This window comes from Diceros bicornis, chromosome 35, assembly GCF_020826845.1.
Source record: "Diceros bicornis minor isolate mBicDic1 chromosome 35, mDicBic1.mat.cur, whole genome shotgun sequence".
Taxonomy (NCBI): Eukaryota; Metazoa; Chordata; class Mammalia; order Perissodactyla; family Rhinocerotidae; genus Diceros; species Diceros bicornis.
In genome coordinates, this window is record NC_080774.1 from 22,056,619 (window position 1) to 22,083,044 (window position 26,426).

General features: G+C 38.8%; 1 protein-coding gene across 3 annotated transcripts in view; it reads right to left on the bottom strand.

Annotated features, from left to right (window-relative positions):
- TTC28 (tetratricopeptide repeat domain 28) overlaps positions 1-26,426 on the bottom strand; it is a 600,025-nt gene that overhangs the window by 175,131 nt on the left and 398,468 nt on the right. The gene's annotated exons all lie outside the window — the stretch shown is intronic.

Sequence of the window (26,426 nt, forward strand, 5' to 3'; positions counted from 1 at the left end):
TATAATTAATCAGTAACTTTCAACACCTAATCTCATAGAAACATGTTGTGTTCCATAGAACCTTCATGTTAGTTTAAAGACTTATTGACATTTCTAATATTATTATATCTCTTTTAATAGCTATTAACCTCGGTAGTATAAGAAAATGTTGAAGAAAAGCAAAATTAATTACTTTATATGATATAGCATAGGAGATTCATAGGAGAAATCCATGCTTGGCTCTTTGCACTCCTGGGCATTTCTCTAGTCTTGTCTTCTCTCAAAACAAATGGTAAGGGAGATGTTTAGAATGATGATTGATAATTTTGTGACCCAGGACTACCGGAGGGTCCTGTTCTCTTATCTTTGTTCCCTCAATATGACTTCATCAGTGCTGGTTACTGTGGAGGGCTTAGATTTGGATGTTTAGAGGAAAACAATGGGTGAATGGAGTGGTCTCCACTGGGCCTCACCACCTCTTTTCAGACCTGAACTGGCTCTTCCAGCTTTGCTGTTCTTGCTTAGAGGCTCTTCTGACTCCAGCCTCTGTGCAGAAAGATGCTATCTTCCTAGTCCCCTCACACTGCTTGCCACTCATGCATTTCTTATCTAAAGAAAAGTACACGAGCTCTTTTTGTCTTAAAGGTCTTAATGACAGAATAATTAACCAAATAGGGACAACAAAAATAACAAAGGAGATGTTACATAGGTTCCAGAATCTTACCAAGTGCATAGAGTCTTAGATTCTAGTCTTTAGTGTCTAAACCCTTTGCAGAGATATAAAACGGAAGTTACTCTAGGCTTTGTCATTCTACAATTTGGAGGCTTGCCTACCCTTCCTCTCCTTCATACTGTACCTACAGCTAGAGCCATGAAGCCCCCTTTCTTCATGATGCTTCCTCTTCCTCACATGCACATGTGATTCTGGCAGAACAAAGGGTGCGCTCTGTCACAAGTAGGTAAGTGATCTTCATGAGGACCTCCAGGCTAGCGAATAACAGCGAGGGACGGCCGTCCCACCTGGAGAATTTCTTTATGAGATGTGTTCTATGTCTGTGCATTTCAGAACACTTTTATTAATATTTTATGGATGTGAGTGATTTGCTACCCTATTTCTTTGCCTGTGAAATCACAGTTCTTGATCAAAATAACTGAGACACTGACCATCTTTACGATGCTTGCAAATTATGTATTTGCAAAGGGTTCCATATCGTTTTAAGTTGCTTTTTATCATTTCACAGATGTTTCAACAAAAAGATTTAGAAAAATAGAGAGGAAATAATACTCAGAAATTTACTGTTTTTTTTCTGAGTGGTAGAGAGCAGAAACAATTCCATGAAAGTCACAATGCTGTAGCAGTGTGATTCTGGCAGAAGCAACAATGATGCCACCAAAGAACATGCCACTTGGACGTGCACTGGCCTCAGGGTCCCACTTTGGGAGCCACTTCAAGACTGGAGGTTAGGATTTCATGTCAGCACATTGTACGTGGGCCTTTCTACAGGTCACAACTCCCCTCCCTTCGCCTGACAATCTCCTTCTCCTCCTTTGCTACAGGCCCAGGGACTCAGCCTCCTTCCCCCAGTTCTGTAGTTGGCCCTCCTCACCTCACTCTCTGGGGTTCTTCTCTACCAAAGCCTGGCTAGGAAGCAGGACACAGTCCACAAACCCTCCCACCCACAAATCTTTGTTGCCCTCAAAGTAAAACACATGGCTCTTTCACTATGGAGCTAGTGTAACTTAGAATCCAACACACTTGGTTCAAAACTGCACTGCCCTTTACTTAGAAACTTAACTTCTCTGAGCCTCAATTTTCCAGACAGATGTTCTAGGCCCAAGCAGTAAGCTCGGAACTGACTGTTTTCAAACTCAGCCATGAGCATCTGTCAAATGTGTAAACGATAAATAATTCACAGATAATCCCAAATAATAGATGTGGTTGGAGGCAATGAGCCCTCGAACACTGCAGGGGATAGATGTATAAGGCCTGGGGCTGGCGTAACACCCCAGGCGTCACCGTTCTTCGGGACTTCTGGTTTATGGCAACTCCAAATGATGGCCCTGGAATCTTCTGCTTCTGGTTCTTCATTTCTCTAAATGCCAGGGAGACACAGGAGCTCATTTGCTGAAGCTCTCCAAACATAAGGAAAGGGAGTATTTAAGAATTTCCCCTCTGAGGTGTGGGAGAAAGAGAGAAGGACTACTGGATTAGCTTTTCTTGGCACCCTCCAGTTACCAGGCAGTGTTGTCAGGCTGGGACTCTTCACAGCGGGTATCCTGGAAACCAGCATCTCTAGAAAGGATGACACAATTTATGAAGTTCACATCAGAGCCTCTGAAATGAGAGAGGCAGCTTGATGTAGTATAAGAATGGAATAGGATTTAGAGTCAGAGGCCCAGGCTGTGTAACCCTGATAAGTCATTTCACTTCTTCACCTGTGTTTTCTTTATTTGTAAATTGTGCTGATAATGATAGTGTACATAATTCCCAGGACTAGGATGGGATCAGATAAAGCAGGGCATGTGAGTATCCTGAGTAAACTGTAAAGTCTCTGTGAATGCATCACTAAGGTGTGGATGGATGTTTTATGACTGCTAGCTGGTTGGGCTGAGCTCTGCTACCAAGCAGAAGCTACTAATAGCAACTGAAAACATCAGTCATTGTGACCAAACATCTATATTCCTATCAGTTGACACAGGAAATAAAGTCCAGTGTTTTACAGCCCCTGGGAAAATAACATGTGATGATATTTATCAGCTAAGTGAATTACAAATTAACGACTTGTCTTTGTTCCTGTTCCTGTAGAATAAGCTTAGATCTGAAACATGGTTTCAGGCTGTTAACAAGAATCTGAAGACCCACTATCTATTGGGAATCACAGGACCCACCTCAAGCAGATGCTGCGTTTGTCACTAAGGTTCACACTGCCTTTGTATATTAATCTCTTTGAGATTTTTGTGCTAGAATAGCAGCAGCTGCTTCCCACAGTGGAAACATTTTGGAACATTTGTATTTGAATACTAAAATGCACACAAACGCTTATGCTAACAAACTATCTGGTTGGAATAAGATAATACTTTTCTCTTTTTACAAGATATAAATTACTCATGTACTTGCCAAAGCATAATTTCCAGCTGTAGACTTAGCACACGGGAGTCATCACCCCTTGCTCTGTGACCCAAATACTTGCAGAAGAACTACATCTGACACGTCAGTTTCATGGGACATGGAGCTAGAGTAGGAAATCTGCTCATATTTTTTCAGACCACCTTTAAGCACTTTTAGTTTGAGACACAAAATACAGAAAGTTTAAACTACCCAAACTAGAACCACATTGATGACACTACCATTAAGCATTATTTTGAAGACTTAAACATGTTTTCCTTCACATCTAGCTATTGTATGTATTTTTCATAAGAGTTCTATTTTGTGGGAGGATTAAATGCACATAAAGAGAATAGTCTATATAACTGCTGACTATTACATGTAGTTTAAAAAAAGGGGAAATGTACTTGTAGCTAGTACCAGAAATATAGCTTTTCTTCTTTACTGCCAAAATCCACACACACCTTCTATTCCCTGCCAGTTCAGTGCCCACAAACCCAAGGTCCTGGATTAACCACCTACAACCCAAGAGGCAGAGGAATGTAGAAGAGTAGGGACAGTCTCTGGATTGTCTGGAAACTGTCTCTGGAAATAGGCATGCATGGGTTCAAATGACAAACTATGTGAATTGTGCAAGTTATGCAACATCTCTGAGCCTCAGTGTCTTCATCTGTAAAATGGGAATATTAATACCTCACAGTGCCTCAACAGGTACTAAATAAGGTAGTACTTGTAAAGAGCCTGGTTCAGTCCTTGGCACACAGAAGATGCTTAAAAAATTTTAGATTTTAGTTTTTCTTTCTACCCCAACAAGATAACACTTAGCTTTATTCATTTCATAGAGGTGGTAGAAGATGACCAGAAAATAGAACATGAAGTTATGTCACCACAACTAAAAAGATAACACAAGAAGCTTGCCCCACTGATGGTGGGGGAAGTATTATCATCTTCATATGCTGAAGCATATTACTCATATTACTCTTCTTCAAATGCAGGCATAAGAAAATTTACCCTTTTCCCAGGGGCATTTTAGAATCATTGGTATATCCAACATGTAATGTTGGTAAAAGCACTTTACTTCAAGTGGTCAAAGTTTACACAGACATTGGAGTGTTTTGGGTCTCTTGGTTGATTGGTTCATTTGTTCATTCATTCATGTACTCAAGAAAATCCTCTAGACTCACATAAACATAGTTAACTAATTTTTGACAAAGGAGCAAAGGTAACTCAATGGAGAAAGGATAGTCTTTTCAACAAATGTTGCTGGAAAAACTGGACATCCACATGCAAAAAAAGTGAATGTAGACACAGATCTTACACCTTTCACACAAATTAACTCAAAATGGATCACAGACTTAAATGTAAAATGCAAAACTATAAAACTCCCAGAAGATAACATAAGAAAACTTCTAGGGGACCTGGGGTTTGGCAATGAGTTTTTAGATATAACACCGAAGCCATGATCCATGAAAGAAAAAATCAATAAAGTGGAGTTCATTAAAATTAAAAACTGTGCTCTGCAAAAGACACTGTGAAAAGAATGAAAAGACAAGCCATAGGCTGGGAGAAAATATCTGCAAAACACATATTCGACAAAGGACTTGTGTTCAAAATACACAATAAACATCTCAAAACCCAACAATAAGAAAACAACTCAATTTAAAAATGGGCAAAAGATCTGAACTGATACCTCAAATAAGCAGACAAAAAGATATTCCACATCACATGTCACCAGGAACTGCAAATTAAAACAACAATGAGATATCACTACACATCTATTAGAATGGCTAAAATCCAAAAAACTGACAATACCAAATTCTGGCAAGAATGCGGAGCAACAGGAACTCTCATTTATTGCTGGCGGAAATGCAAAATCAAACAGCCACTTTGGAAGATGGTTGGGTAGTTTCTTACAAAACTAAACATATTCTTGCCATATGATCCAGCAACCGTGCTCCCAGGTATTTCCCTTAATGAAATGAAAACTTATGTCCATATAAAAACCTGCAGATGAACGTTTGTAACACCTTTATTCATCATTGCTAAAAACTAGAAACAACTAAGATGTCTTTCAGTAGGTGAATGGATAAATAAACGTACATTCTTACAATGGAACATTATTCAGCACTAAGAAGAAATGATCTATCGAGCCACAAAGAGACAGGAAGGGAACCTTAAATGTATATTGCTTAATGAAAGAAGCCAGTCTGAAAAGGCTACATATTGTATGATTCCAACTAGACGACATTCTGGAAAAGGCAAAACTATAGAGAAAATAAAAAGATCAGTGGTTGCAGAGAGGGTAAGGATGAACAGGTACAGCACAGGAGATTTTTAGGGCAGTGAAACTACTCTGCATGATACTATAATGGTGGATGTATGACATTACACATTTGTCAAAACCCATAGGCTCTACAACATGAAGAGTGAACTCTAATGTTAACTATGAACTTTAGTTAATAATAATATATCAATATTGGTTTGTCAATTGTAACAAATGTACTACACTAATGCAAAATGTTTAATAATAGGGGAAACTGAGTGGGGAAGAAAGAAGGTATATGGCAACTCTCTATACTATCTGCTTAATTTACTGTAAATCTAAAACTGCTCTAAAAAATGATATCTATTAATTAAAAAATAAATAAATTGGAGTTTTCCTTATTTGGGGAGTAGGAATTCTAGGAAATGGAAACAGCACGAGAAAGGCATGAAGTATAACAGAATGTTTAATGATTAGAGAGCAAGAAGCCATCTAGACCTAGGAGTAGGGGTAGTGGCTGGAGCGGAGTCTGGAAAGGTAGGTTTGGATAAGTTCTGTCTGTCCATCAATTTGTAAAATCTAAAGCATTATCCACGTATGTTGTCTCATTTGATCATTATAACAACCCTCCTAAATGTGTTATTATCACTGTATCCATTTGTGAGATAAAACTAGACTCAAAGAAATAAAGCGACATGCCTAAAAGTACACAATTAATAGCAAAGCCAGAGGTCAGATTCACATACATCATACTCTAGCTCTCATGCTCATTTGACGACACATAGTTTAGCCTCTAATGAAGAATTCAGAATCTATCCAGGGGCAATAACAGCCATAGGTGTAAGTAGGGGACCGATATCATCAGATTTGTACTTTCATGTACTCAGTAATAACAACAACAACAAAATGCTTAACTAAAATAATGACTAATTAGAATACAATAAGATATATTTTAAGCACTAATGATATTTAGGGTAGTTTTAGGGCTGTTCACAAATATGATCTCCTTAGGCTTATCTCCTTCCAGGCAGGTAAGATCACACATCCCTGCCAGCATGAAGTCAGGTGTGAGTAGCTATGTGACCTGCTTTGGCCAATAATGTGATCACATTCAGGTAAAGGTTTAGGAACCAGTGCATGCTTCACAACATTCTCTCTTCTCTTTGCTATACACTGCTCCATCAGCATTGAACTTCAAGTGAGAATTATGGCAATGTAGAATAGAGCCCTGGCTGACCTGTAATGAATACAGAGTGGGCACAAAAAGTAAACCTTTGTTGTTTTAAGCCACTGAGATTTGGGGATTTATTGTTATTGCAGCATGACCTACCCTAGCCTGACCAATACAATACTGAGCATAAATCAATAATCAGAAATTTAGCTAATCTTTAACAACTTGTATTAACCCAGATAAAAAGGTCTACCTAGTAGTAATTTATCCAAATTGCAGGCCTATTTAGGGGGAGTCAATAATCACCCAAATATAGACCTGTAGAAACAGAAAATTGCATCATGTCCTGTGGGGTCTATACACTTCCTGCAGTTTTAAATGACATACACTCCCTATTTAATGTGTGTACTATAGCCTGAAAATCTACCCTTAATCAGCAACTAAGCTGATAAAGTAATTCTGTATTAAAGGTTGGATGATGGTCATGAATGTCTAGAGTTGCTCACTCAACAGTCACACAAAACCAACTGGACAAAGAAAATCCAAAAAATTCATAATTTATATTGCTGAGGACATTATCCATGATATCACCCAATGTCATCTTTATAAGGACCAATGGAACAATTTCTTTCAGATGTCAATGCTTCTAACAAGCAGCTGCTATGGTTTTATCTTAAGAAAAATGTGAATCCTATAAGTAGTCAAATTTACCTTTTTGTATGGATCACCAGGAAGCTTATGGCTTCACGCAGAGCCTCCCTTTAACAGTCAGATAGAATCCCATAATATGTGCAAACTCTGCCCTGGCTTCAGCCTGGGATATGACCCTAATCCTCTCATTACTCTGATTTCTTCCCTTTCATGTTTTGTTTCCTCCTCCTAGAAATCCTTCTTGGATTAAAATAGAGAAAAAAATAAATCAACAAAACACAAACAAAAAAATAGCTGAATATTAAAGATCTTGGTAGGGAGAAACCTTCCTGAAATGGTATATCTAAGGATTGTGAACTCACAGCCTGAAGAAGAGACTTAAATACCACACAAACACGGAAAATTTTAATTACATGGTCTTTAATAGTCTTAAATCATTTTCATACTGTACATGCTCAATAATTGGTATCAGGTTTATTATAATCAATCTAATCAGTCTGTCCCAATGCCTAAACCTAGAGTTGGAGGAATATTTTGCAGTTGTTACAGAAAATGTAAGAGAGTGATTTGTGCACATCTGAATTCCTTCTACCATGTACTATACCATAGCTGGAAGAATTGTTTTGAATCTATTATTATGAGCTTAGAGAGTGGTTAGTGATAGTTACAGCTTCTCCATGGTAACCTGTCAGCCTTTTCTAATACTGTGGGGCCAGACGAGCCTTCATAATAAATATTTTTATCAAAATTATATTAGGGTTAGAAGAATAATACAACAGAAAGATCTATTACCTAGACCTAAGAGTTGCTGTCACAGGTGATAAATTATTTATAATGCCCAGCATTAATACAGCAATGTTTTCAAACCAAGAATTTGTAAATGTCCTTTGCAGATGCAAATTAACGGATTAATAAGGAAACAAGCTTTCTTGTATGAGAAGCTGGGATGACAGATTAGCTATTAAGAGCAATTTATAGGTCATAAGATATGAAAGTTGGCAAGAAACACTACCTCTCCTGGCTCTATAAATAGTAAAACTGCATTTAGTTTCCCAGAGGTATCCTCTTAGACATTTTAATTATAACATAAAAACTGCCAGAATTTATAATGATTTCGTTTTTTAAAAAATTTGATGCTCCATGTAAACTTGATGCAATACAAGTAACTGCCAAGTTGCAGCCAATGGAGGAGTGCATGCTTCTTCCTTGTGAAGGACTGCAAATGGTGAGGCTGATGCTGAACATCAGAGGAAAGAAATGTTGCTCCCTAACATCTCCAGGTTATTTAAGGGCTCTCCTGCCTCCTTTACATCCTAACACCTTCCACTGTAGCCACATGCTATCCATCTAGGAAGTTTTTTACAAAAGACTCCATTCTACATAGCTCTTTGGCCATAAAAAGATGATCAAGTAAAAGTCCTAGAGACTTAGTTGTTCTATTAGGGAGTTGAGTTTGCTTGGAAGTAAATTCCCTCACTCACTTAAAATAATCAGTTAAGATTATTTTTGGAAACTTATTTCCCACTCTCAGTTTCACTACATCTTCGGTTTTATTTGAGGGAGTGGCAGGCAGATAACCTAATCTCAGATGAGTTTTTAATGACATAGTTCACTCAAGTTTCTTATGTAATAATTTGACATGGGTAAGGAGACATATTCTATCATAATGCTGTTTTAGTCCCAATCAAAACTGTTCCATTCCACACTTGCCAGCCAACCTGAATTTTAGTGAGCTATAAAACATTGCTCTGTAGGGGGTTGGAATGTAGTCAATCATCCTTTGAAGACAGTATTTACACTGAATCATAAAATCTGGGTTTGGCTGGGCAGGATATAATGGATAAATTTGGAGAGGGAAAGAGATGGAAAACACATATGTGTGCAAGTGCACATACAAGAGGCAGAGGAGACATTTCTAGGAAGGAAGAAAGCCCAAGAAAAGGAGAGCTTATTTGCAGGGGCCAGCAGATAACAATTTAAACAAGAAATCTGTCAATTGGATGGAAAAGAGTCCTCAAGGATCCTGGAGAGATGCTAGGAAATTAAGGAGAGAACTTCTGCTACTATCCATGAAGGAGTATGTTACGGCCCTCCACTATAAAGGACAGGTCCGAATGCAGGCTGAGACCTTCTGAAATTTGCAGCTTCTAACTGTTCAGGAATAAATGGCCCACAATCTCAGCTCTCTATACTTTCACTCATGCTGGCAGAATCAATTTTTATCCCCATTGGATGATACCAAACTCAGATTTCAGAACAAGAGACAGAGAATTTTAGAGCTGGATAAGGCCTTAAAGATCACCTAATTCACCAGTTTTCAAACTTTGTTCAAACCAAATTACAAATACGTGTGATTCGTGTGATTAAAAGTATAGTTGTTTAGGTTAACTTAGACTAGGTTCCTCTTTTCTCCCCAAGCACCTCTAAGAGAATCTGTGGCACCCTGTAGGATCTTTAGAGCAGAGTTTGAAAACCACTCCTCAATGTCCTTAGCTATAGAAACTAAGGCCAAGAGATCTCAAGTACCTTGGCCGAAGGTCAGCCTGCTAATAATCACCAAAGTCAGGACTAGAGCCCAAGTCTTCAGGCTCCCAGCTGGTATCCTCTTCACTCTGCTTTGCCAGCATTCCATTGTGCCATCTCACAGTCACCTCAAACTCAAGCCTTCATTGCCTTTTCCAATTCTCCCTTACTCTTGTGACTTCTGTGATTAGAAAAAGAAGTGAATACTATCACTATTTCCTACAACAACCAATCAAAAGCTCAGAATTATCATTGATTTTTTTCCCTGTCTTTTGGCCCTCATATTCAGCAGCAACCAAGACCAGCTTCATTAGACTCCTGAAATTATAATTACACTAGTTTTTATTTAATGGTTTTTAATGCCAATTACTTATATATGAGATACACTTAGAATTAATTTCTGACAGTTTTAAGTAATAAATATTATCTTTAAAATTAATGTGACAATGTTAACAGATGAAGTTTGTAAAATATTCTAAATACATACTGCTTTTGTCTCTAAAATCCAAGCCAGCTAGCTATTCAGTGACAAATTCAATGGCAAACTTTAACAACTTGAATAAAACTTTAGTAACTTTTCTAAAAGCTAGTGATTCTCCTGAATAATAATGGACTTAGCAATTCCAGGATAATATAGTGATTAGAACTGTCTAGGTTTGAATCCTGTCTCTGTTGGCTATGTTCCCTTAAGGAAGTTACTGACTCTCTCTGTCCTTGTTTCCTTATCTATAAAGTGGGGGTAACGACATCTATCTCATGGGATTGTTATAAGCATACATTTAAAGACCTTAGAATTGTGCCTGGAACATAGCAAGTATTCAATTACTGCTAGCTGTTATTATAGATGCTAAAAACCAATAAAACTGAGTAAAGTAAGTAATTTTAAAGTCATATATTTATACTCATTTAATATGTTTTATACATTTATTTAAAATTTAAACACACTATATTAGTGCCTTCCTTCCCCTCTCTCATTATATTAATTTAAAAACCTGAAAATGTCATTTCCCTTGTGTGGCATTTGTCACTGTTCCTTTTGCACAGAAATTATTTGGGCACGCAAGCACATAGACATTCCTTTTGGGGAATCCCCAAAGAAAGAAGACATTACACCAAGATCTAAAAAAGGAACAAAATATATCCACTAAAGAAAAACTAAATTTTTGGGGCCAGCCTGGTGGCGCAAGTGGTTAAGTGTGCGCGCTCCGCTGCGGCGGCCTGGGGTTCGCCGGTTCAGATCACGGGCACGCACCAGCACACCACTTATCAGGCCATGCTGGGGCGGCATCCCATATAAAGTAGAGGAAGATGGGCATGGATATTAGCCCAGGGCCAGTCTTCCTCAGCAAAAAGAGGAGGATTGGCAGATGTTAGCTCAGGGCCTATCTTCCTCACACACACACACACACACACACAAAAAGAAAAACTAAATTTTTAATTAAGATTCTAAATTATTTTTTTTAAATATTAGCTTACTATAAAAATATCCAAACTGACATTAAATATAGGTTACACTGATAGATAAAATTTCTAATTACAAGTGTCATCAAATTCTTCATCACGTTAGTTTTTAAATTTGTTTTTCAGTGGTCTGCTTGTTTTGGATGAAAGTGAATACCAGAAAATATACTAAAGTTTCAAAGGAAACATGTTCTAAAACAAAAAGAATGATTCATATATTTTCTATTAAAGCAATAAGAAAAGATATGGGTGAAGGGAAGAGGAGCATAGCATGAAATAAGTCAGACTGGTGGCTTCTTGAAGCCAAGAGTTGTCTTATTCATCTCTGTAACTTCAGAGTCTAGCATAATGCTTACCACATAGCAGGCGCTCAACAAACACTTGAAGCACCAAACTTGGGACTTCCAGTCTACGCAAGGATATAAAAGAAGAAAACTCCATCCTCCAAGTTAAGAATGCCAGAATGAATGTGCAGTACCAATAACTCTCAACCTCTAGTTCTCTGGAAGCAAAATTCTGGTGCACTAAAACTTTCCAACAGCTGCAACAATATGGGATCCATAGACATAGGTGTTTCTTGGTTGCCACCTTGGTATCTGTCTGCACAGAACTCATGGCCCCTTATATCTGTCCTTGTTCCTCTATCTGCTGCTCTTCATCCAATCAGTCACATTCTTGCTAAGTCTTATGAAATTTCCTCCCTTTTACCTTTGCATTGTTCACACGAGACATGAAATAAAGAGCAACCACTATTATTTTTGCTATAAAACCATTTTTCCTAAGAATTATAATGGTACCCCAAGTTAGAGTCTACGAAAATTAGTAAAATACAGATTCTTTCTGGGTACCATTAAAATCTTTCTTAGAAAAAATATAATATATCATAATAATAAGTATGACTACTATTCATTGAGAGCCAGGCATACCGTATTTCATCAAATCAAAGTTGCCATCAATTTAAGAAGCACTTTACCATACATACCACAAATAAAGGATTAATAATGTTGCAATTAAATAATGATAGTATGCTTACTTATTGATTGTAAGATCATTCTGATTTCAGAAATACTAAAATGTGAAAAAATGTGCATCTTAGAGTCAATGAATTATGATATATCAGGTGCTTTATTTACATTATCCCAAATCCCCACCAGGCCCTATGAACTAGGACTTTTTACCTTCATTTTGCAGATAAGGAAACAGACAATATTAACCAACTGGTCCAAAATCAAATAACTAATAAACAGCAAGGTTGGGATTTAAATCTAAATCCCTACCTGACTGCAAATCTGAGTATTTCCATCATAATGCATTGCCTCCTCCAGAAATCCCAGACAAAAATTGAGGAAGAAAGCAAGGGCATTTGCTCTGAAAAGGACTCTCTATTATTGCTATTTACAATTAGGTGCTTAGAATAGCTTAGCAGGCAGGTGTTTCTAATTTGCAATATTTAATAAAAATGGCTATTGTCAAGCTGAATCACAAACTGGATGCAGATAGAGAATTTTATTAAGACTGAGGAAGAAAAAACCTGCAACAATCTACACACTGTTGCTTTTTGAGTACAATTTTTTACTCCCTCCCCCCAGACGTAAAAACCACCTTTGGATGTCTTCAAGTTTGCCAATCTATCCACGAGTCTAAAAAGAGATTTATTTTATTTGATTAATATTATCCTCAGGATTATATATAAATGCAGAGATATGAAGTGAAAAGTTTAGAGAATGTGCCAAGTCTAGGACTGGTTAATGTGTCTGGTATGCCTGAAAAATCCCAGAAAGCTGCTCCCAAATATCTGTAATTACAGACATTGAGAAGATGGGTTATGATTCAGGGTTTGTTTGTTTGTTTGTTTTTTTGTGAGCAAGATCAGCCCTGAGCTAACATCCGTGCTAATCCTCCTCTTTTTGCTGAGGAAGACTGGCTCTGAGCTAACATCTATTGCCAATCCTCCTCCTTTTTTTTTTTTCCCCAAAGCCCTAGTAGATAGTTGTATGTCATAGTTGCACATCCTTCTAGCTGCCGTATGTGGGACGCGGCCTCAGCATGGCCGGAGAAGCGGTGCATCGGTGTGCGCCTGGGATCCGAACCTGGGCCGCCAGTAGCGGAGCACGCGCACTTAACCGCTAAGCCAAGGGGCCGGCCCTATGATTCAGGTTTAAGTTTATTCCATTTAGGATTAGAGATGGTTTTCAAGAGTGGTGTTGGGCTGTGAGTTCAGGCAGGACCGTATAAATGTACCTTAGTAATGTACGTGTGATGAGAGCTTAATAGGAAGGAAGAATTAGCCCAATTCCTAAAATGGCAGAGTCCATTTCCAGAAGGTTCCATTCAAAGTACCACAGTATTAAATAGAGATTGCTGGAAATTATGTAGTTTTACGGATACCTCAGAAGTCTCTTTCTGAAAAAAAAAATCTGGGATTAGGAATGGATTGGTTTACCTTGCTCCTAGTAAACGGTGACGATTCGGTCACTGTTACAGAGAGGAAGCAGAGGAAGGGAGAAGGTGAAGTAGCGAGTGATGACACTTCTGATGATGCCCTCTTCCAGATGAGGGTGGAATACAGCCTCTTCCTGCTCTGGCTTCTTCCCAAGAAAGTAGCAGCACATTTTCCCCATAATAAAGTACATGTTGTATCATATCTGATTACACCTAAAGCATATTTTACCTACTTCTAGAGTTCAGAAGAGGAGGAGAGAGGAAGTAAATAAAAGAGAAAACAGGAAGATAAATAAAGTTTTGCTTCTCAAGTTCTAAGATTACTCAACTGGTAGTGACTTCACTCTGCTTGCTTAAGTGCCTGGAATCTAAGAAAAATAGGTAGAAATGCTGAATAGAGAGCGTCATTAACTGAGCATAAGGGTTAAGATTAACCTCTTACATATTGAAGGGACGCAAAACAAAGGATGGAAGAAGTGAAAAAACAGCACTAAAACATTAATCTATCAGAGACAGTTTTTCATAAATGTGAAAGTGTGACAATTTGAATTTAGTTTAAAAGAAACTCAGTACCTTGGTTTGCATTCAATGAGTTGTCAAAAAGACAGAATATCGATTTCTTTTTTCACCCTAATTTTCAGTGTAACAAAATTGAACTTGCTGAACCAGAAGGCAGAGGCCACTATCCACAACCTCACTCCAGGTTCCAGTCAGGGATTTGCCAGTCTTTTACAGCAGAATCCAGATGTGCCCAAGTGAGTTACATTTTCCCCTGGGATGCTTCTCCCAACGTCTTCTCTCTAACAAGATAAATAGTGGTCCTCACACTTCTCATGGGTGCCATCAGAGGCAAAACCAGAGTAGTGCATTAAACATGTGTTGGGTACTTGAGAGCAATGTGGTGATTAAGTCAGCTGGGGGCATCAAGGATGTGCTTCAGGGGGTTGGTAGTAAGAGTCTGGGAGATATATTCATCATTGGATCCTTAATAAAATCCTCTGCATAACAATGCCCAATGGGAATTCTAAGTAACTTGAGCAACTGTGAATACCAGCTGCATTCAATGGAGACCTGCCTTGCCACAATGCCAGAATCTAGACTGGCACTGAAGGCACTTTGCTTCAAGAAACATCAAGAAAACGAATGCCTTGCAAAATTAAAAAAGAATAGTTAAAATTTATTTATTCACTTGTTCATTTAACAAACATTTGAGTGCCTACTATGTCCTAGGCCCTGGAAATATAAAGATAAATGAGACCAGGCCTCTGCTGCAGAGTCACTCACAGCTTAGAATGAGACAGACTGGAAAAAAGTAAGTTCAATAGACCTCTGGGTGACTAGGGCAAATGGAAACCCCCAAGTTTCTCAATTTCTGTCATAAACCCCATTAAAACAACAGTGAAAGAATTTTAAAAAAAACAAAAAAAGCGTAAGCCCATGTAACAAAAAGGTTGAGAAAGATGCCAGCAGATAAGACATGCCCACAAAATTTTGGAAGATGGAAGGCAGATGGATGAATGGTAACTGATTTAGTAGGACAGGGAAAACGGAAACCAAACTGCCTGAAAGGAGGGATGCTGAGTCCAGCTGTAGAATACTGGAAAGAAGCAGGAACTGAGCACTAAGGCTTCTGACGTTAAGTGGAAGGGGTTCATGGCTCAAACAGAGGATGGGGTATAAGCTCGTATAAGAAGCAATTAGACCCTAGAAATGCTCCCCCAATCTGGCAAAAGATGGAAGCCTACTTTCTGCAGTTGTTTAGAGATGAAGATAGAAATGAAATGCTACACTAAAAATAGGCAGATCAGTGAAAATCTGCATTCCGAACAGTGAGATTCGCCTCACCGGGCACCCCTCTCCACATTACAAGCCTCTTTGCTCTGCTCAGTTTCTATTATGCTGGCAGCTACCTGTATATCTTCTGGCAGCAGACTGGAAATTTCTGGGGAAATTGGTCCAAAGAAAAGATGTGCACATACTAACATGAGGGGATTCCTCAAATAAAAAAACTCACTGTCTTTTCAACCTGCATTGAAATCCATCTGTGCACATGACCCACCCAACCATACAGAGGCTCTAATCAGTTTTTGGTGCCTCATCCCTATGTAAGCAGTCAGCCAAAGATTACCAGACATTTGAGGAAACCTCTAACTTGAAAGACAGTGACCAAAAAGAACAAACAAAAGAAAGGAACTTAAGAGGGAACAGATACAATGAAAGGAGGGAAAAAAAAACCTTTCAAAAAAATATAAAGTCTTCAGGGACATAAAATAACATACTGCAGCCATGAATCTGTTGAGTGCCATAAAAAAAAACATTCAGAGAACAAGGGGGAGGTCTTCAAATTTTGAATTGACAGCAGAAAATAGCACAGGAGGTAGAACAAATTGAAGAAGACTATTACTTCACAGGAAGTAGGATTTAAAAAAAACAAAGAAATAGAAAAGAAGGAGAACAACAGATAACACAATTAGAGGATCAACTCAAGAAGCCTAACATCTGACTAACCTGTTAAAATTTTTTTAAAAGAAAACTTCCTAGAAATTAAACACATGAGATTCCAGACAATGAAGAAGAAGAAAAAAAGACCCCCTATGAAATTTTAGGACAACAGGGATAAAGAAAAGATCTCAAAATATTCCAGAGAGAAAAATCTGCTAATATACAAATAATTAGGAATCAGAGTAGCATTTGGCTTCTCAACAGCAATTGAAAGGTAAAAGACAGGGGCTGGCCCGGTGGCGCCCGCGGTTAAGTGCGCGCGCTCCAGTGTGGCGGCCCGGGGTTCGCCGGTTCGGATCCCAGGCACGCACAGACGCACCGCTTTGCAAGCCATGCTGTGGCAGCATCCCATATAAAGTGAAGGAAGATGGGCACAGATGTTAGCCCAGGGCCAGTCTTTCTCAGCAAAAAAAAGAGGAGGATTAGCAGCTGTTAGCACAGGCTGATCTTCCTCACAAAAAAGAAAGAAAGAAAGCTAAAAGACAGTGGACCAAATGTTGTCAAAATTCTAGGAGAATAGCATTCCAATCTAGATTCTATTTCTAGCCAAACTATCAATCAAGGTTAAGGGTAGAATTAAAGAATTTTGAGACATTCAAAGTCTCAACAACTTTATCATGCATGTTTTCTCAGGGAACCAATGAGGGTGTTTTTCAGCAACATATGGGTGTAAACCAAAGGAAAAAAAGATGCAATTCAGGAAACAGAGGCTACAAGACACGGAAGAGGCAAAGGGAATTCTCAGGATCACAGGGAAGGGAAGTCTCAGAACGGCAGCTGTGCAGGGGCCTACAGAACAACTAGTCAAGTTTGGAGCAGGACACAAAGGCTTGTAAGAAGGATTTCTCCAGAAAAAAATGAAAAGTATAGATTACTTGATATGTTTGGCACTCTAGAAAGGAGTTTCATAGTTCAGTTGGAAAGTCTTATGTTAGTGACTGGCACATAGAAAAGCAAGCAAAACCATAGCAACAACAAAAACTAAAGTAATAATTAATTCCAGTTTTGCAATACAGGAAGATCACTGGGGCAGTGTGAAGGATGGACTGTGGCAGGGGCGTGACTGGAGGCAAGGGAGGTGGGTTAGGAGTTGAGTGACAAAGTATGGAAGAAGTTATAAGGGCCTGAACCATAGCAACAGTAGTGAGGATGGAGGTGAGGCCCACTTATTGGAATGGAGAGCTGGGAGGGTACCTTCTGATACAAACTCATCTGTAACCTTAACCACAGAGTCTTGCTGATGAAGAGCTAAAGCAAAGGGAGAATTTTAAAAGGGAAGGAAAAAAAAAAAAAGTCATCACAATCACAGTTAATTACCTGGGTGGAGCACTCGGCTTTGCTTTTCTCATTAAGAAGCCTAAGTAGTTTCAAGAGGACTCAACAAATCCAATTATTACTAGACCATTGTGCTGGGCCTTTTATAAGCAACAGAATTAGAATGGTATTGTTATTCCCCATTTTAAAGATGAGGCATAGAGATGTGAAGTAATGCACCCATGGGCACACAGCTGAAAAGTGTCAAGAGATTCAACCCCAAGCTGGCTGTGCCCACAACCTATTCTCTCAACTGCAGTGTTCACTCTAATAACTACTTAAAATAATAATTATCACCTACTATCAGAGCACTCGGTGTTAGGCACTGGCCTAAGCATTTTACATTTATTAACACATTTAATCTTCAGAACAATCCTATGAGATAGATACTATTATCACCCTCATTCACAGGTAAGAGATGAAGTGACTTGCCCAAGGCCATCCAATTAGTAAGTTACAGAGCTAGGATTCAAGCCCAATCATTCCAATTACAAGAACGAGCTGTGCTATAGTGGCTGCCACATGTACCACTGGACCGTATCACCTTCTCTGAGGTTATCTTGATTCCTCTAAATCTCCTTTTTCCCCTATATCCAATGATGGGCAAGTCCTACTTGATCTACCTGTGAAGTATGTCTAATGTAGCACATGGTGGCCAGCAAACATATTTGGTTCACATAATGTGTGGGGTTTTTTTTTCATTAGGAAATCTCACATAAAAATCCAGGTTTTCAACTTCCCTAAGAACGAAAACACAGACCTGACAACACTGACCCATGTTCCCACATAGGAAAATCCACCTACCTAAATAGTGGCTGTCCCCATTAGACAGTATATGCATGCATTTTCAAGTTCCTCACAGACCTCACCACCCCCACATCCAAACACTTCATTCATATGCAGTAGTGCCTGGCTCCTCTGGGCATCTGCTTTTTGAGACCCCTGTTCTTACTTTAGACCCTTCCCACTCTGGGCCTCTTTCTCTCTCATCTGCATTGCTTTAACAACCTCTTAACAGGTAGTCTGGCCTCTATCCCCTCCATTCTACTACTCTATTAATTTCCCTCAAGCGTAGCTCTGATTAGGCCATCCTTTTGCTTAAAACCTTTGATGACTTCCCAATGCATACTAATCCAACCCCTAGGCTTGGGAAGTAATGATTTTCACCATGTGATTCCAACCTTCTTTTTACTATCATCTCTCTCCTGGCATATTTGTTGTTCTCTAAACATTCACTTCATTTCCTGCTTCCCGGCCATGGTTCATATTTGTGTTAAATTTTTAATCATAAGAAACATGTTTCAGTGCAAGTTTATTTTTTCAAATTATGCTAAAAGCTTCTTCAAAAATCCTAGTTATAGGATCAATGGAGAAATAAAGGATTATCAAGCAAATGGATATTGAACAATTGGTTAAAAACATACAGTTCTTCAAAATAAATATCAGACAGATAAAAGAAAGGTTCAACATAAAAAATAAAACACACAAAACTAGAAGCAAGTACAGGTGATTACTTAATCTCTGAATGGGGAAGGACTTTCTATAATTTTATTTATTTATTTTTTTTCCCCCCAAAGCCCCAGTAGATGGTTGTATGTCACAGCTGCACATCCTTCTGGTTGCTGTATGTGGGACGCGGCCTCAGCATGGCCGGAGAAGCGGTGCTTCGGTGCGCGCCCGGGATCTGAACCCGGGCCGCCAGCAGCGGAGCGCACGCACTTAACCGCTAAGCCACGGGGCCGGCCCGGGAAGGACTTTCTAAACCTAAAAACAATAGAAATCACACGGAATAAAATCAATAGATATAACTATAGAAAAATTTTAATTTCTTTATGTCAAAAACATGGCAGGGGCAGGCCCGGTGGCGCAAGCAGTTAAGTGCACGTGCTCCGCTGTGGCGGCCCGGGGTTCGCCGGTTCGGATCCCGGGCACGCACCGATGCACCGCTTGGCAAGCTGTGCTGTGGCAACGTCCCATATAAAGTGGAGGAAGATGGGCACGGATGTTAGCCAAGGGCCACTCTTCCTCAGAAAAATTAGGAGGATTGGCAGATGTTAGCACAGGGCTGATCTTCCTCACACAAAAAAAAACAAAACAAAAAAAAACAAACATGGCAAACATCAAAAGGAAATTAAATGGCAAAAAAATTCCTGAAAAAAATATTTGCAAAACTAAGAGATAAAAGAACATACAATTCACCAACAGAATGTATAAAAACAATCAAACATGGAAAAATTCATCCTTATTAGTAATTAAGGGAACACAAAAGAAAACAAGATTCTACTTCAACTTTCAACTAGCAAAGTGTAAAAAAATAATTTAAAAAAAAGCTCACAGTATTGGTGAGACTGGAGTGACATGGGTACTCTCACGCACTGTTGGTAAGAATATAAATTGGTGAAGCCTTTCTGAAAAGCAACGTGACAGAATAAATCAAAAGTCCTATAAATATCCTTTAATGCAGTTATTTTCCTTCTAGACTCAAGACTAGGAATTTTTGACTTTGACACTATTGACATTTTGGGCTAGATCATTCTTTGTTGTGCCTTGTAAGATGTTTAGCAGCATCCAGGACCTCAAGCCACTGGATGCCAGTGGCACCTCCCTCACCAAGTTGTGACAAACAGGTCTCTAGACATTGTCAAATGTCCCCTAGGGGGAAAAATCTTTCCCAGTTGAGAACCATTGCTCTATACAAACAAAATAATGAGAAAGTTGGATGAAGATTTTTGTAGATAAGTTGTCACAACATTATAATAAAAAATTGTAAACATGTTAAATGCTCAGTAATAGCAGAATGGTTAAATAAAGTATGGCATAACCATATTATGATATACCATATAGTTATTTTACAAGGTGTTTTCAAAACATTCAATGAAACAAAAAAAAAACGTTCACTCTATTAACTAGGATAATGCTAGCTGCTGCAATGAACACCAAAATTTCACTGACTTAACACACAAAAAAGTTTATTTCTTGCTCATGAAACAGTCCAAGGTGGTGCCAGATTGGCAGAGGCAGAATGGGGTGGAGACAGGGCCCTGTTCCACGCAGGCATCCAGAGATCCCAGCTGCCAGCAGTTCTGCCATCTTCACTCTGTAGCTTCCAAAGTCACCCTTAGCGTCAATGTCCACCTAGCAGTTGGGAAAAGAGTGATAATCATGCATAATCATGACTGGGAGTTTTTTATGGGCCAGACCTAGAAGTAACAAAAATTATTTCTGCTCACATTCTAACGTCTAGAACTGTGTCACAGGCCACCACTAACTGTAAAGGAGGCTGGGAAATGTAGTGTAGTCTTGGGTACAGAAAAAAGAGAAAATAGATTTGATAAACCAATAGTTCAGTGTCTGTCAGAGTCATGATATCAAGTTAAATAAGAAGAGTGGTTTAACACATTGTATATATAATGCAATCTCAATCTGTTTTTTTTTTTACATATTCCCAGAAATGAGAGTAACACCCTGCAATCCAGAATTTTACTTCTAAATATGTTCTCTAGAGAAATACACATAAAGAAACAGATACAAAGATAATAAAAAATATTGGAAATAGCCTAAATAATCATACGGGGGACTGATTTAATATACTACGGAAAATCCATATAATACAATACCATGCATGAAAGAAACAAGGTAGAACTATATAAACTGAGTTGGAGATATCTCTAAGGCATATTGTTAAGAGCGAAAAGTAAGAGGCAGAACAATAAAGTATTACATTAAAAAGCATTACACTTACATTTCAAAAGCATAAAACTAAATTGTGTGTGTATGTGTATATGTGTGGGTATTCACAGAACAAGATCTGGAAGAGGCTTTCTCAACAGTGGCACTATTGTCATTTTGGACCAGATAGTTCTTTGTTGGGGTGGGGGTGGGGGGTGTCCTATGCCTTGGAGGATGTTTAGCAGCATTCCTAGCCTTTACCCTCTAGATGCCAATAACTGCCCCCTGCTCTGCCCCCTGGCCCAGCTCCTTAGGAAGGACACACTTAATTAAACAGACAAAAGTGTTACTCTGGGAGGATGAGGGGGAGGGATGGGGGAGGAAGAAAGGGTACATTCATTTTATCTGTAATGTTTAAAAAATGTACCATTAGAATCTATTTTACCTTAAATAGTCAGAAATAAAATATACAAAAATATTAACAGTAATTATCTGAGTCATGAAACTACAGATGACATTTGTTTTCTATATAACTTGTCTATAAATATTGCTTTAGAAAATTAAAAATAAAATGAACTTTTTCTGAAGAAAATAAAGACTGAAAAAAAAAACAAAATGTTAACAGCTCTTGCAGATGGGAAATGAGATGACATCATTTTTGTTTGCCTTTTTGATGATTGCTTTCCAAATTTTCTACAGCAGCATGTACTAATTTACAATTCAAAAAAGTTTTATTTGCTTTTCTAAAATCCTACTCCTATTAATCCTGAATTAAAAAGAATAGTCCCAAAGGAATAAATCAGGACCAAATGGGGTTAGAGATAGTATTGGTACCTGGCTCCCCTTTACAAGGCAGTTCAAAATCCTAGCCACAGAGATCAGACACCAGGTTTGGGAAAGAATAGTTTAGAACTGGGTTTAGCATTGCAGGGCCAGGAAGACAGGTCCTCTGAGCATTTAAGAGCCACGGGAGGACAGTTAGGGCCCAGAATGCGGAACAAACAAACAGTGTAATACAGTCTTGAACACTCCATCTCCAACTAGCAATTAAGGAACAATATAAACAGAGTTGCTGGTGAGAAGGCTGGAAATGGCCTGGGGCCGCCACTAGGTAGGAGAAAGATTACAAACTATGCTGAGATAAGCAGCTGATAATAGGTTCTCAGAGATTTGCTCCACCTGATTTACAAGTACAAAGTTATATCGTATGTTACTATATATATAAGTAATATTTTTTGTTTTTATTTTTAAAAAGTACAGTTATATTTCTTGGAAAACCTCCATCTTTTGACTTATCCATTTATGAAGGAAAAATAGTATTCATTCAGTATCAACTATGTGCCAGGCAGTTTATGTACATTGGCTCACTTGCGACTCACAACACGCTAGAGTTGGATGGTGTTATCTCACTTGGCAGGTTAGAAAACTGAGGGTCAGTCAGGTCATTTAACTAAAAGGCATACAGTGAGTAAAGTACAGGAGTAGCATCTGATCAATCTCAAAATTCATTTATTCAAACAACCAAACCAACATTTTTTGAGCACCTATTATCTGCCAGCTAGGCTGGGGATATAACAATGACCATGATGCATTCTGCTTTCATGAAGAGTGTGAGGCTAGCATCGAGCACAAACTTCAAACAAGAAATTACAATACAGGGTTTGATGAAGACTGGGGAAGTACAGGAGATGCGGTGAAAACAGCAAGACTTAACCTCTGGTAGGGATCAGCAAAGGTCTCCCAGAGAAACTAAGGTTTAAAATAAATCTTATTTATTATTTCATATAATAAAAAATGAAGAGAAACTAAGATTTAAAATAAATCTTATGTATTATTTCATATACCTGGGCCAACAGGTATATGAAAAGGTGCTCAACAACACTAACCAACAGGGAAATGCAAATCAAAACCTCAATGATATGGAGAGAGTGACGTCAGCATCATGGCAGAGTGAGCTTTCCCGTGAATTCTTCCCCCACAAAATACAACAAAAGTAACAGCCACAGACCAACAACGGAATCCCAGACAGTCAAAAGCTGGAGCGGAGGGATCCACACTGCCGCACATCTGAGAGCGGAACGTGCTGGGTCCCCGGAGGAAGTGGGGAGAGGTAAGGAGAACTCCGCTCCCTCCCCATCAGATCAGCGATCCGGTCCGCGCGGCTCCCAGAGAGGGGGGAGGGGCGGCCCTCGGCAGGAAACTGTAGCTCTTCGGGCGTTCTCAGCCAGTGGGAAACTCCCGCACAGAGGGCTCAGAGGAGCCACAGGGCTACCATCAACATCTGAGCAACCCAGAGAGCGGATAAAGAGGGGCAAACGAGAAGCCTCCCACGTCAGGGACCCAGAGGGCAAAAGAGAGAGCTCCCCCCTCCCCACAACCCAGAGTCTGCAGCTCGACCAGATCTAGCGGTCCGAGGCAGACCTGAATAAACTGGACTGGACCCGTGGATCGCAGTGGGGAAAAGAAACAAAACAAAACAAAACAAAACTGCGGATCGCAGCAGAAAAACGGGGGCAGAGCGCAGGGGGCTTAGACTACACAGCCCTTTACCACCACACAGTGGCGGCAGGTGGAAATTGCAACCAGAGACTTCCAGGATGAGGAAAATCAAAACCAACACAGGAACCACAATGCAAAAATATATGAAATCACCAGACCAGAAACAAAATGACAAGCACCCAGAAATCAACCCCGAAGACACAGAAATCCATAAACTAAATGACAGAGATTTCAAAATAGCTATCATAAAAACACTCAACGAAATACGAGACAACACAGACAAACAATTAAATGAGATTAGGAGTTTCTTCACAAAAGAGATTGAAATCATAAAGAAAAACCTATCAGGGCTGATGGAGATGAAGAACACAATGGAGGAGATAAAGGAGAATCTGGAATCTTTAAAGAACAGAGCTGACAATATGGAGGAAAGAATTAGTACTTTAGAGGATAGGAATACAGATATACTCCAGATGGAAGAAGAGAGAGAACTAAGACTAAAAAGAAATGAAGAAAGACTCCGAGAAATATCGGACTCTATTAGAAAATGTAACATAAGAATTATAGGTATTCCTGAGGGAGAGGAGAGGGAAAGAGGAACAGAGAGCCTATTCAAGGAAATAATAGCTGAAAATTTCCCAAATCTGGGGAAGGAGCAGGAAATACCAGTAAGCGAAGCCAACAGGACTCCTATATATATTAACAGACAAAGGCCTTCACCACGACACCTAGTGGTAAGGCTAGCCAGGGTCAATGACAAAGAAACAATATTAAGGGCAGCTAGACAAAAACAAAAAATAACGTACAAAGGAACTCCCATCAGGCTCTCAGCGGATTTCTCAACAGAAACTTTTCAGGCTAGAAGAGACTGGAATGATATATTCAAAATACTAAAAGACAAAAACTTTCAGCCAAGAATACTCTATCCAGCAAAAATATCCTTCAAATATGATGGAGAAATAGTAACTCTCCCAGATAAACAAAAGCTAAGGGAGTTCATGGCCACGAGACCGCCACTACAAGAAATACTCAAGAAGGCCCTCAGGCCTGAAAACAAGAAGAGAAAGGGAACACAAAGCTCGGAGTAAGGAGAAAAGTAGGTAGACAAAATCAGAGAAATAGTAGATCTTTACCGGAATAGGTTAGCGACCACTTAAATACTAAACTCAAAGATCAAAGGAAGAAATTCACCAAAAATAAATTTAACCTCATCACTGTAAACACACAGCCACAACACAAGATAGAATAAGGTATAACAAGAGCAACTTAGAAGGGGAAGAGGAAAGTGACTGAATTGACTTAGTATAAGGAAATAGGAGGCTATCAGATAATGGACTATCTCATACAGAAGATTTTTCACCCAAACCTCAAGGTAACCACTAAACAAATAATCAAATTAAAACCACATATGATAAACAAAGAGAAAACTAGAAGAATCATAAGACAGAACAACCAAACTGAATTGGCAGTCCAAAACAAATGGGACAAGAAACAAAGGAAATGCAAAAGAACCAGAAAATAAGTGACAAAACAGCAACATTCAACCCTCATATTTCAATAATTACCCTAAATGTAAATGGATTGAACTCTCCAATCAAAAGATACAGAGTGGCAGGATGGATTAAAAAGCAAGACCCAACAATATGCTGCCTTCAGGAAACACATCTTAGCACTAAAGACAAGCACAGGCTCAGAGTGAAAGGATGGAAGACAATACTCCAAGCTAATGGCAAACAAAAGAAAGCAGGTGTTGCCATACTCATATCAGACAAAGTAGACTTCAAGATAAAACAGGTTAAGAAAGACAAAGAAGGGAAATATATAATGATAAAAGGGACACTCCATCAAGAAGACATATCACTTATAAATATATATGCACCCAACATAGGAGCACCAATGTACATAAAACAACTATTAACAAACCTAAAAGGAGAAATCAACAACAACACAATAATAGTAGGGGATCTTAACACCCCACTTACAGCAATGGATAGATCATCCAGACAAAAAGTTAATAAAGAAATATTAGACTTAAATGAAAAACTGGACGAGATGGACCTAGTAGACATATACAGAGCACTCCACCCAAAAACAGCTGACTACACATTCTTCTCAAGCGCGCATGGAACATTCTCTAGGATAGACCATATGTTGGGAAACAAAGCAAGCCTCAATAAATTTAAGAGGATTGAAATCATAACAAGCATCTTTTCAGACCATAAGGCTATGAAACTGGAAATGAACCAGGAAAAAAAAACTGGGAAAGTGACCAAAATGTGGAGATTAAACAACATGCTACTGAACAACCAATGGATCATTGATGAAATTAAAGGAGAAATCAAAAACTATCTGGAAACAAACGAAAATGATAACATGCCATATCAAACCATATGGGACGCAGCAAAAGCGGTCCTGAGAGGGAAACTCATAGCGATACAAGCCCACCTTAACAAACAAGAAAAAGCCCTAATAGGCAACCTTAAATTACACCTAACAGAACTAGAAAAAGAAGAACAAACAAAGCCCAAAGCCAGCAGAAGGAGAGAAATAATAAAAATCAGAGCAGAAATAAATGATACTGAGACCAAAAAAACAGTAGAAAGGATTAATGAAACAAAGAGTTGGTTCTTCGAGAAGATAAACAAAATAGACAAACCCTTAGCCAGGCTAACTAAGAAAAAAAGAGAAAAGGCTCAAGTAAATAAAATTAGAAATGAAAGAGGAGAAATTACAACGGATACCATGGAAATACAGAGGATTATAAGAGAATACTATGAGAAATTATATGCCAACAAATTGGACAATCTAGAAGAAATGGATAAATTCTTAGACTTATACAACCTCCC